The 11,383-nt window shown below is 38.5% G+C and overlaps 1 pseudogene; it reads left to right on the top strand.

Moving 5' to 3' along the window:
• The first annotated feature begins 273 nt into the window (after positions 1 to 273).
• On the top strand, positions 274 to 9,949 carry LOC116131707 (annotated as a pseudogene).
• Positions 9,950 to 11,383: the final 1,434 nt, after the last annotated feature.

Here is an 11,383-nt window from a genome sequence, read left to right as displayed (position 1 = left end):
TTTATCAGATCTTCACCCACATCCTTCAATGGTGCAGCGTTGGCTTCAAACTATTCTCGGTACTCTGTGACTGTCCCATCTTGCTTCAAGGCTACTAAGGCCTCATAGGCAGATCCCTTAAATGATGGCCGAAATCGATCAATCAGTGCTATTTTGAATGCATCCCATGACTGAAATGGTGCTCTGGATTCAACCCATTGATACCAGCTCAGAGCTCTCCCCTCTATGCAAACTACTGCTGCTTCTACCATCTCTGTCTCTTGATAACGATTGATGGTGAAGAAACGATCTGCTCTGAAGGACCATCCATATGGATCTTCGCCATTGAAGATTGGCAACTCTAGCTTGTGTGTGTTCTTTTTCTCCTCTTTCCCAACTTCCCCACTGTCTCCTCGATTTGGTTCCTTTTCTCTACCGGTGTTCTGGTTCTCTACTGATGAAGAGGATTTCTCTCTTTCTCAGTCTCCTCTTCCATCTCTTTCTTCTCTCATGCGCATTAATTCCCTCATTTCTGTCAAATATTCCTTAACACTACCCATGTCAATCTTCAAGGTACTTATGTCTTCCTTTACTGTATTCATCTCCTTCTCCACGTTATCCATCTTATTCTCCATTTTGGATTTTACCATTCCCCACTCTGGCTCTGATACCAATTGATACATTCACCTGCAATCAGACCCAATCCACAACCAATCCACAACAAAAATAATGCAAGAAACACAATCTATATAACCTCAGATATATTTATATTAATCAGATAGCAGAAAAAAAATGGAATTAGAAGATAATGCAATGAAATGAATGTGTAGCCATAAATCCTAGCATTTCGAGGAGCTAGGAACCTCCACTATTTTACCATTCAAAAATTATCCTGTTACTAAGACTCATCCTGCTTATATACTAACCCTTTCCACACTTACCCTTACTCACACAATTCTTATTCTCATAATAGACTCCTACAGACCGTACACTTGTGATTTGTGGATCCTACACAGTAACAACCTCCTTAATGTCTGTTACGCCCTCTAAGGGTGTACACCTTATGCACCGCAGGCTTATCAGAATATAATTTAGGAATCCTAATAGGAATTGAAATATGAATTCTATTAGAAAAAGAATATGTCATATACTATCTATAAATATATGAGTGAAAACCAATTCAAAGTTATGAGAGAATGTGAGAACACAGGGTATTTGATTGATGTAAGGGTTATTAAACACTATGGGTAGAGTATCTTAGAAACTGAGATTGTTTTCGCTCTAGATACTGGGTTAAGTGTAGTTAAAAACTAGGATTGTTTTTGTTCTATTAATTATGTATCAGGTTTATAGTGTTGCGTACTTTTATATATCGTGTTCATAAAACTATAATAGATTTCTCTCATCTGTGGATGTAAGCGGATTATCCCAAACCACGCAATATCGTGTCTTTTTGTGTGATGTGATTTTATTCTTATGTTATTAATCTCGAAAGTATGTTTTCTGCTACATGATCTCCTAACAATCATGATGGAAGGATGTTGTGCTAATTACTTACAAGAGAGATTAGTCGAGCTACACGCAAGTTAGCCTGGACATCCTGCTTTAAACAAAAAGGGCAAAGAATCAATTAAGCCTAAGTATTGGCCAGAAACACAAGAGAAATTATTAGAATTAATAGATTAACATTCAAAAAAAAAAAAAAAAAAAAGTTTTCACTCATTTGTAAGGTTAATTTCTAAGGATAATAAAAATTATCTCAATATAAGTATCTTCCTCCCTGTTTTTTAATGCATTTTTTAACCTTGGATAATAGAGGTAAAGAGCTGGATGATATTGTCATTGGACTGTAGCAATTAATCAGTTTATCTCAATAATTTCTGGTTCATAGAAGTTGCACCTTGAAGATATCCGCTTTGATTTTTATAAGTGAGTGGCCAAAAAAATTTCTAACCAAAGTATAAAAGGATGAGTGAACAGCTAAAAATTATCAATGATTTGTTCACTTGAGAAAGACCATCTTGATTCTAGAGTCTAGACCACAAGTTTTTCTTAATTAACCTGTGAAGCATACTCTTTAGTATCATACTCATCAATCTTCTTACTTTGTTGAGACCTTTTAAAAAAATATGGGTAACTGCATCTCTGTTACAATATCACTTGATTCTGTTTTCCTTCTTTGCAAAAATTGCATTTCTAAAACAGCAGCATATATCAATGTAATCTCGAAGATAATCTTGATACTTTGCATGCTGAATTGCAAAAGCTAGTTGAAGCAAGGGAAGATCTGATGAGGAAGGTCAACGTTGCTGAACAAAAAACAAATGAAGCGGACAAACAAAGTTGAAGGCTGGCTTTCAAGGGTGGAAGTGGTGAAAGCTGAAGTTGATGAATTATTAAAAGCGAAACCTCAAGAAGTTGAAAAATTATGTCTTGGAGGCTTTTGTTCCAAGAACTGCAAATCAAGCTACAAATTCGGGAAAAGGTGGCCAGAAAGCTGCACGTTGTGACCACTTTGAAGGATGAAGGAACTTTTGAAGTGGTTGTCGAGATGATAGAAGCAGTGGTGGACGAAAGACCCTTCGAGCCAACGATAGTGGTGTTGGAGTTGTTGACTACTTCAGCATTATTGGGTAATGCAGACACATTCGGGGGTCCTGTTGCCCGATCAGTGGGTGGGTGCCTCGCTCCCTAGGCAGCGCCCTCGAGCCCGTAGGCGGTTTTGGGCTTTTCCATGTATAACCATTGTAGGATTTCTTTTAAGTTACTAATTCTTTATTGGGTTGGGCTTAGGAATAGGAATCCTTGTAAAACTAGGTTTAGTCTCTTAAACCTAGTATATAAACATACTTTTCTCTTGTTATGGGTGTGATAGCAAATCATAGGGAAATTCATTCATTGTAAACGAGAGAGGTGAGACATATTGCAATAATATTGACTCAATTGGACGTAGCCCACATTGGGTGAACCAGGGTAAATCGCGCGTGTTATTTTCTTTGTTTACTGTTTGATTTGTTTTACTGTTATATTTTGTTCTTGTTGTTGCCTCTATTTCGTTCAATTGGTATCAGAGCCAGGTTCTGTTAGATTGTGATTTAGAGATGGCGGGATTAAAGGTTAAGATTCAGAAGTTCGACGGCAAACGCTTCGAGCTTTGGAAACAGCGGATGGAGGATCTACTCGTTGATAGGGATCTGTGAGGTGCAATTGTGAATGATAGGCTGACTGTCGGGACTGCCGTTGTTATGACGAGTGAAACGTCTGGAACTACATTATCAAGTACACTTGGGTCTAAACTTGTAATGCCACCTGAAGGAGAATTATCAGTGACTGACCGTGTCGCACTTGCTGAATGGGACAAGATGGATCAGAAAGCTAGAGGTTTGATTCGCATCTGTCTTGAGGACTCTGTTATAATGAATGTGATGGATTAGGATATGGCAAAGGGTTTATGGCAGAAGCTGGAAAATTTGTATCTGAGTAAGTCTTTGGTGAACGTGCTGTTTCGTCGCAAGAAACTCTACAATCTCCGTATGCATGATGGGGATTCTCTTGCTGCACATCTAGATGAGTTTAATACTCTGGTGAATCAACTGCTGGCTGTGGACGTACAACTTACCGAATCTGAGAAAGTGGTAACATTATTATACTGGCTGCCTGATATGTGGGACAACCTGATTGTTGCGATTGGTGGTAGAGGATTGACACAGATGTCGTGGGAATCTGTATGTTCTACATTGTTGGCAGAGGATATGTGGCAAAGAGGTTTAGAGGATTCGTTTAGGAATGCTTTAACTGCTAGGGGACGAAACCTTGATAGGAATTCTAATAAGTCTGGCGATAGGGGAAAGTTGCGAGGTAGATCTAAGAGCAAGGATAAAAGTAAGATTAAATGTTGGAGATGTCAGGAATTTGGGCATTTTAAGAAAGACTGCAGAAACAAACCGGTGAAGGGGAAGGAAGTTGAAACTTCATACAAACGAGAATCAAATGGTGATATGTATGTGGCTGTTGCATGTATGGCTAGATCAGACCAATTAGTCTGGTATGTTGATACTAATGCGCCATTCCATATGACACCTCACAAGGAATGGTTTTGTGAGTATAAGACATACAATGGAGGAAACATTCTGTTAGGAGATGATACTGCTGTGAAGATTATTGGTCGCGGGAAAATCAGGCTGAGGTTGCATGATGGTTCAGTAAGGACGCTCCCTGAAGTGATGCACATCCTTGGTATAATTAAAAATCTGCTCTCTGTTGGAACAATGGCTAACGCATGTATAGTATTCAATTGTGATAGAACATCCTGTAAGATGACTTGGGGATCTATGGTTATTACACGAGGAGTTCGACATGGTACACTATACAGGCTGCAGGCATCAGTTATGTTTCGGAAAAGGAGGCTGAAAAAGAAATTGATTCTGCAACATTGTGGCATCAGCGAATGGGGCACATTGGAGAGTTGTTTTTGTCTACTTTGGTGACTCAGAATATGGCTGAAGGTATTCCTAACTGCTCTATGAGTTTTGGGTTTTGTGAGGAATGTTTACAAGGCAAGCAGAATCGGGTTAGTTTTCAATCGACAGGCACGAGAGCAACAAAAATACTAGAGTTAATTCACAGTGATGTTTTTGGGCCCACTCCAGTGGAATCTGTTGGTAAATCCAGGTATTATGTATCTTTCATTGATGATTTTTCTAAGTACTGTTGGGTTTATTTCATGCGCAGCAAGTCTGAGGCTTTTGAGAAATTTCAGGAATTTAAAGCCTTAGTTGAGAATCAGTTTGACAGGAAGATTAAAGCTTAGCAAACTGATAATGGTGGTGAGTTTTGCTCTAGTAAGTTTGAGCAATTTTGTGGCGACACACGGAATTGCAAGGCAAAAAACTACACCTTACACGCCTCAGCAAAATGGAGTGGCTGAACGTTTCAATCGGTCACTGTTAGAGAAGGCTAGATGCATGTTGAATACGACAGATTTGGGGTCTGAATTTTGGGCTGAAGCTACCGCAATGGCTTTTTATTTGAAGAATCGGTCTCCCACTTCTTCTGTTAAAGACATGAAGCAGTATGAAGCTTTGTATAGTAAGAAACCTAATCTGTCTTTTATTCGAGTTTTTGGTTGTGATGCGTATGTGCATGTGCCAAAGGAGAAGAGAAGCAAGCTTGACAGTAAATCTGAGAAGTGCAAGTTTGTGGGGTTCAAGGATGGCATCAAGGGATACAAGTTGTGGAATCCTGTGAGTAGAAGCATTATCTACAACAGAGATTTAATCTTTAGAGAGGTAAAACAACGTGTGGGAACTACTGAAGATCTTGAGCAATCAAAGAAAATTCAGTTTGATGTGACTACAGTAGAGCAAGAGGAGGAGATGACTCCTAATGTTGCTACAAAGATTGAAAATTTAGATTCTACAGAATCTGACCATGAAGATAAACTTGATAGTGTGGCTGATGAGGGTTCTGTGGATGATTCTGATGATGAAGTTGTGGTGCCATCAACTTTGAGAAGATCTACAAGAGTTAGAAAGGCACTAGTTCGTTTCTCTCTAAGTGTCTTGAGTGGATTACATGCTTTGAATGTGATTGGTGATGAACCTAGGAATGTAAATGAAGCAAGAGCCGTGGAAGATGCAAATCTGTGGGAGGTTGCGATGAATGATGAGATGCAGTCACTAGACAAGAATAGTACATGGATTCTATGTAAATTGCCTAAGGATAGAAAGACAATTGGTTGCAAGTGGGTGTTCAAAAGAAAGTTGCAGGCAGATGGGACAATTGCAAAGTATAAGGCGAGGCTTGTTGCAAAGGGATTCTCGCAGATTGAGGGTGTTGATTATGGTGAGATTTTCTCTCCTGTGGCCAAGTTAACATCAATCAGGTATGTTCTATCTATTGCTGCTACGTATGATCTTGAAATTGAGCAACTTGATGTAAAGACGGCATTCTTACATGGAGATTTAGAGGAGGAAATTTACATGAGGCAACCTGAGGGGTTTGTATGTAAAGGGAAGGAAGACTTGGTGTGTAGGTTGAGGAAGTCTCTGTATGGGCTTAAACAATCACCAAAGATGTAGTACCAAAAGTTCGACTCCTATGTTCTTCAGCATGGTTTTAGCCGCAGCAACGTGGATCACTGTGTGTATGTAAAAAGGTTAGAAAATATCTTTGTTATTTTGACCTTATATGTAGATGATATGTTGTTGATAGGGAATAGCAAGGAGTTGATAAATTCTGTGAAGGGTTTGTTGGCTGCACAATTTGACATGAAAGATCTTGGGGCTGCAAATTTTATTTTGGGTATGCAAATTACTAGAGATCGTCAGAGTTGTAAATTGTGGTTAGGGCAGAGAAAGTACATTGATGAGGTGTTGAAGAAATTTAACATGGTAGACTGTAAACCTGTGAAGACTCCTATGACTTTGGGAGTGAAATTTTCCACTGATCAGTGTCCTAAGTTTGAGAAAGATGCTGAAGAAATGACACATGTGCCGTATGTGAGTGCTGTAGGGAATCTGATGTATGCCATGGTGTGCACGCGACTTGATATTGCACAAGCAGTGGGAGTTTTGAGTCGCTTTATGTCAAATCCTGGTAAAGAGCATTGGAGTGCTGTAAAGAAGGTTCTTAGATATCTACGTGGGACTTCGGATTTATCATTATGTTATGGAGGCATGGCGACTGGCGATGAGCTAGATGTGATAGGTTTTGTGGATGCTGATTGGGGAGGTGATCTCGATAGTAGGCGTTCCACAAGTGGGTATGTATTCTCTTTATTTGGTGTTACTGTTTGTTGGATGAGTAAAAGGCAAAGTACTGTGGCTTTGTCATCGACTGACGCAGAATACATGGTATTGACACATGCTGGCAAGGAAGCTATGTGGCTTCGAAGATTGAGTTTAGAGCTTGGTTTCAAGCTTGATGCTGTGAAGATTGGGTGTGACAATCAAGGGGCTATTTACTTAGACAAGAATCTTGCCTTTCATTCGCAATCAAAACACATTGACATACAATACCATTTCATCAGGCAAAAGGTGGAGGAAAAATTGGTGTTGTTAGAGAAGGTTGATACACTTGTTAATGCTGCAGATTTTCTTACCAAGGCTGTGAGCTTAGCAAAGTTTACATGGTGTGTTGATGAGGTTCGCCTTCATTGTGTGAAGTATTCACCAAGTGGGAGAACGTTAGAGTTATTGACTACTTCAGCATTATTGGGTAACGCAGACGCATTCGGGGGTCCGGTGCCCTGTCAGCAAGCGGGGGTCACGGGGGCAACGCCCCCGAGCCCGTAGGTGGTTTTGGGCTTTTCCATGTATAACCGCTGTAGGATTTCTTTTAAGTTACTAATTCCTTATTAGGTTGGACTTAGGAATATGAATCCTTGTAAAACTAAGTTTAGTCTCTTAAACCTGGGCTTAGGAATAGGAATCCTCGTAAAACTAGGTTTAGTCTCTTAAACCTAGTATATAAACATACTTTTCTCTTGTTATGGGAGTGATAACAAATCATAGGGCAATTCATTCATTGTAAACGATAGAGGTGAGACATATTGCAATAATATTGACTCAGCTGGACGTAGCCCACATTGGGTAAACCAGGGTAAATCGCGCGTATTATTTTCTGTGTTTACTGTTTGATTTGTTTTGCTGTTATATTTTGTTTCTGTTGTTGCCTCTATTTCGTTCAAGTGGGTCTACAGTCAACTTTTAATAAAGCTTGGAGGTGCCTTGGAGAAGAACAAGTTGGAATTATTGGCTTATATGGCATGGGGGGAGTCGGCAAAACAACCCTATTAACCCAAATCAACAACAAATTTCTTCAATCACCAAATGATTATGATGTTGTGATTTGGGTAGTGGTTTGTAAAAATTTGCAACTTGGGAGTATTCAAGATACTATCGGGAAAAAAGATTGGTTTGTTCCATGAGTCGTGGCAAAATAAAGCATTTGATGAGAAGGCTCTCGATATCTTCGAAATTTTGAACAAGAAGAAGTTCGTGATATTGTTAGATGATATTTGGGAGAGGGTTGACTTAATTAAATTAGGTATTCCAACTCCCAAAAATTCATCCAAGGTAATATTTACAACTCGTAAGCTTGAGGTTTGTGGCAAGATGGATGCTAACAAGAAGTTCAAAGTGGAGTGTTTGACATATAAGGAAGCTTGGGAAATATTTCAAAAGAAGGTCGGAAATGAAACCCTAAAAAGTCATCCTCGTATTTATGAGTTAGCTAAAACAGTGACTAAAGAGTGTGGTGGTTTACCGCTTGCTTTGATTACCATTGGTCGGGCTATGGCTTCTAAGACAATGTATCAAGAATGGGAATATGCAATTGAAGTTTTAAGGAGTCGATCTTCCAAATTTGCAGGTATGGAAGTAGAAGTATATCATCTTTTAAAATTTAGTTATGATAATTCACCTAATGATAGCATTAGACTTGTCTCTTGTACTGTAGTCTATTTTCAGAAGACTATAGAGTCTTGAAAAGGGGCTTAATAAATCATTGGATGAGTGAGGGACTTTTAGGTGGAAATGTCAGCAGTGAAGTACAAAATGAAGGATATCATGTTATTGGTATTCTTCTTCGTGCCTGTTTATTAGAAGAAGTGGAAGACAACCGTTTCATAAAAATGCATGATGTGATTCGTGATATCTGTTTGTGGATAGCATGTGACACAGAGAGGGAAAAACAAAATTTTTTGGTTCAGACAGGCCTTCAATTAACTGAAGTTCCAGAAATTGGAAAATGGGAGGGAGTAAGAAGGATATGCTTGACGGAAAGTCAAATTCAGAAAATATCAATTACTCCTTGTTCCCGTCAGCTTCTGACTTTGTTCTTAAATAGTAATGATTTAAGAGTGATTACAAGGGGTTTCTTCCAATTTATGCCTTCTCTGAACGTTTTAAATTTGTCAAACAACATAAATTTGACAGAATTACCATCAGAAATTTCAAAATTGGTTTCACTGCAACGTCTTGATGTATCAAGGACTGCCATAAAAGAGTTACCTAAGGAGTTGAAGGCTTTGGTAAATCTTAAATGTTTGATCTTGGATGATACACGCAATCTCCAGGTGATTCCACTGCAATTGATTTCTAGTTTCTCAGGGTTACGTGTACTGGGAATTTATAGCTTTGGAACTCCTAAATCAGTTGCAAAAGATAGCGTTCTATTTGGTGGTTGTGTATTTTTGATTGAGGAATTGCTTTGTCTAACACATTTGTATGAGTTGATCATCACTTTAAAAAGTTTTTATGCCCTCAATAGATTCCTGGCCTCCCACAAATTACAGAGTTGTACTCGAGCTCTAAGCCTTTTCTACTTAGAAGACGCCAAGTCGCTTAGTGTCTTCTCTCTGGCAGACATGAGGGATCTTGAAGTCGTATCTATTGCAGAATGTAAGAAGTTGGAAGAGTTGGGAATTGATTACCAAAGGGTAATACGAAAACCACATACTTTCTATAGCCTTGTTTTGTTAATATAAGTGGCTGCTCAAAATTGAGGGAGGTGAGTTGGCTTGTTTTTGCTCAAAACCTCAAGCTTGTTCGGATAGCACGTTGCTTTAATCTGGAAGAAATTGTTTGTTTTGGAAAATTGGGTGGCGATCCAGAGATAATACACAATCTAAACCCTTTTGCAAAACTAGAATCTCTTGACCTAAATTCTCTGCAGAATTTGAAAAGTATCTATGGGAAATGCTTGCCTTTTCCACAGTTTAGCAGCATTATGGTAAGTGACTGCCCAGAGCTAGAGAAGCTTCCATTCCATGCTCACATCACAAAGAACTGCAGTTTTTCTATTTTTGGAGAGAAGCACTGGTGGAAAGAGCTTCAATGGGAGGATCAAGCAACTAAAGATATTTTTTTCTCCTGTTTCAATGGAGATTTGAATTATTAATAATTTCTAGTAATTAATTAATTACATTTACTATCTTTCTAATAATTTCATGTGAGAATGGGAGTCGTGTGGTATAAAATTTGCATTTTCATCATTGTAAAGTATTGTTACTCACCCATTTGCTACGAGGTTAAGTGAGTATTTTATTTTTTTATTTTTTATTTTTTTTCTCTGTTGATGAAGTATAAGGATAGATTCTCCTATCTTGAATTTGCATCAGAGAGTTTGCTATCACATTGCAAATTTTCTCGCATCCTTGAGATTTAAAGGTTAGACTCTATTCTCTTTAATTAAGATTTAAGAGGTTTACATATTAATTCATAGTAAGTTGGGTCACGTTTTGTTCTCTATGCACTGATTTCAATATATACGAATGTACTATCTTATATGCTTGACGGAAAATCAAATTCGATTATTTGAAAAAGTATTTGCACATAACCAAGAGCTCACCAGAATACCCTGTCTTATATGACCAGAGAAGAACTATACTGTCTTTACCACCAATTATTAATGGTGCTCATTTGGCGATCGCTCTAAAGACCAAGAATGTGTTCATTGTATATGCTGATGGCAAGTCATATGTTTTTCCTGATTTTTCATTCTCCAGTATGGAAGTTCCAGTATCTTATGTCAATGGTACAATTGGAATCTCTTTGGGGGCAGAAGAGGCCACTAGCTTGTTGAACAGAATGCAGTTAAGTGCCGAAAAGGTTGTATCATGTGATAATAAATGCAACATTAATGTACTTGTGCCTCCAACAAGAAGTGATGTTCTGCACCCATGTGATGTTATGGAGGATGTTGCAATTGCTTATGGGTACGATGACATTCCAGCAGCAAAGTATGAATCTGTGAAGCCACTCTCCTTGAATGAGTTCAGTGATCTAATAAGATTGGAGATTGCGATGAATGGATTTACAGAGGTGTTGACATGGATTTTGTGCTCTGCAAAAGAGCTTTCCTCTATGTTAAACCGAAAAAGTGACAAAAGAACAGTTACTATTGGAAATCCTCGTTCATCTGATTTTGAGGTTGTCAAGACAGCACTTATTAAGTTGTCATCTCACCAAAAAGCTTGAACTAGTAAACGAGGGCTTAACATATATTAGACCAACAGTAACAACTTTGAAAGGTGAAAGAACTTTCAAAGTGGTGGCTCAGAGTGTGGAGCAGCCATGGAAGAAAGACGTAGTCAGCAAACAATAGTAGGTCAACAATCAACATTTGATGAAGTTTGGGATGCTTTGCTGAAGAAAATGTTGGAACTATTGGCCTATATGGCATGGAGGGTGTTGGCAAAACAACCCTGTTAACGAAGATCAATAACAAATTTCTTGATACACCCAGCAATTTCGATATTGGGATTTGGGTTGTGGTTTCCAAAAATCTGCAAATCGGGGGGGATTCGAGATAGCATTGGGAAAAAGATAGTTTCGTTTAACAAGTCGTGGAAAAGTAAAGAACTTGATGAGAAAGCTTTGGATATCTTCAAATTTTTTAA

This window comes from Pistacia vera, unplaced genomic scaffold (genome assembly GCF_008641045.1).
Source record: "Pistacia vera cultivar Batoury unplaced genomic scaffold, PisVer_v2 Contig240, whole genome shotgun sequence".
Lineage (NCBI taxonomy): Eukaryota > Viridiplantae > Streptophyta > Magnoliopsida > Sapindales > Anacardiaceae > Pistacia > Pistacia vera.
The sequence above is the reverse complement of the archived record's forward strand: the minus strand, read 5'-3'. Positions and strand labels throughout refer to the sequence as shown.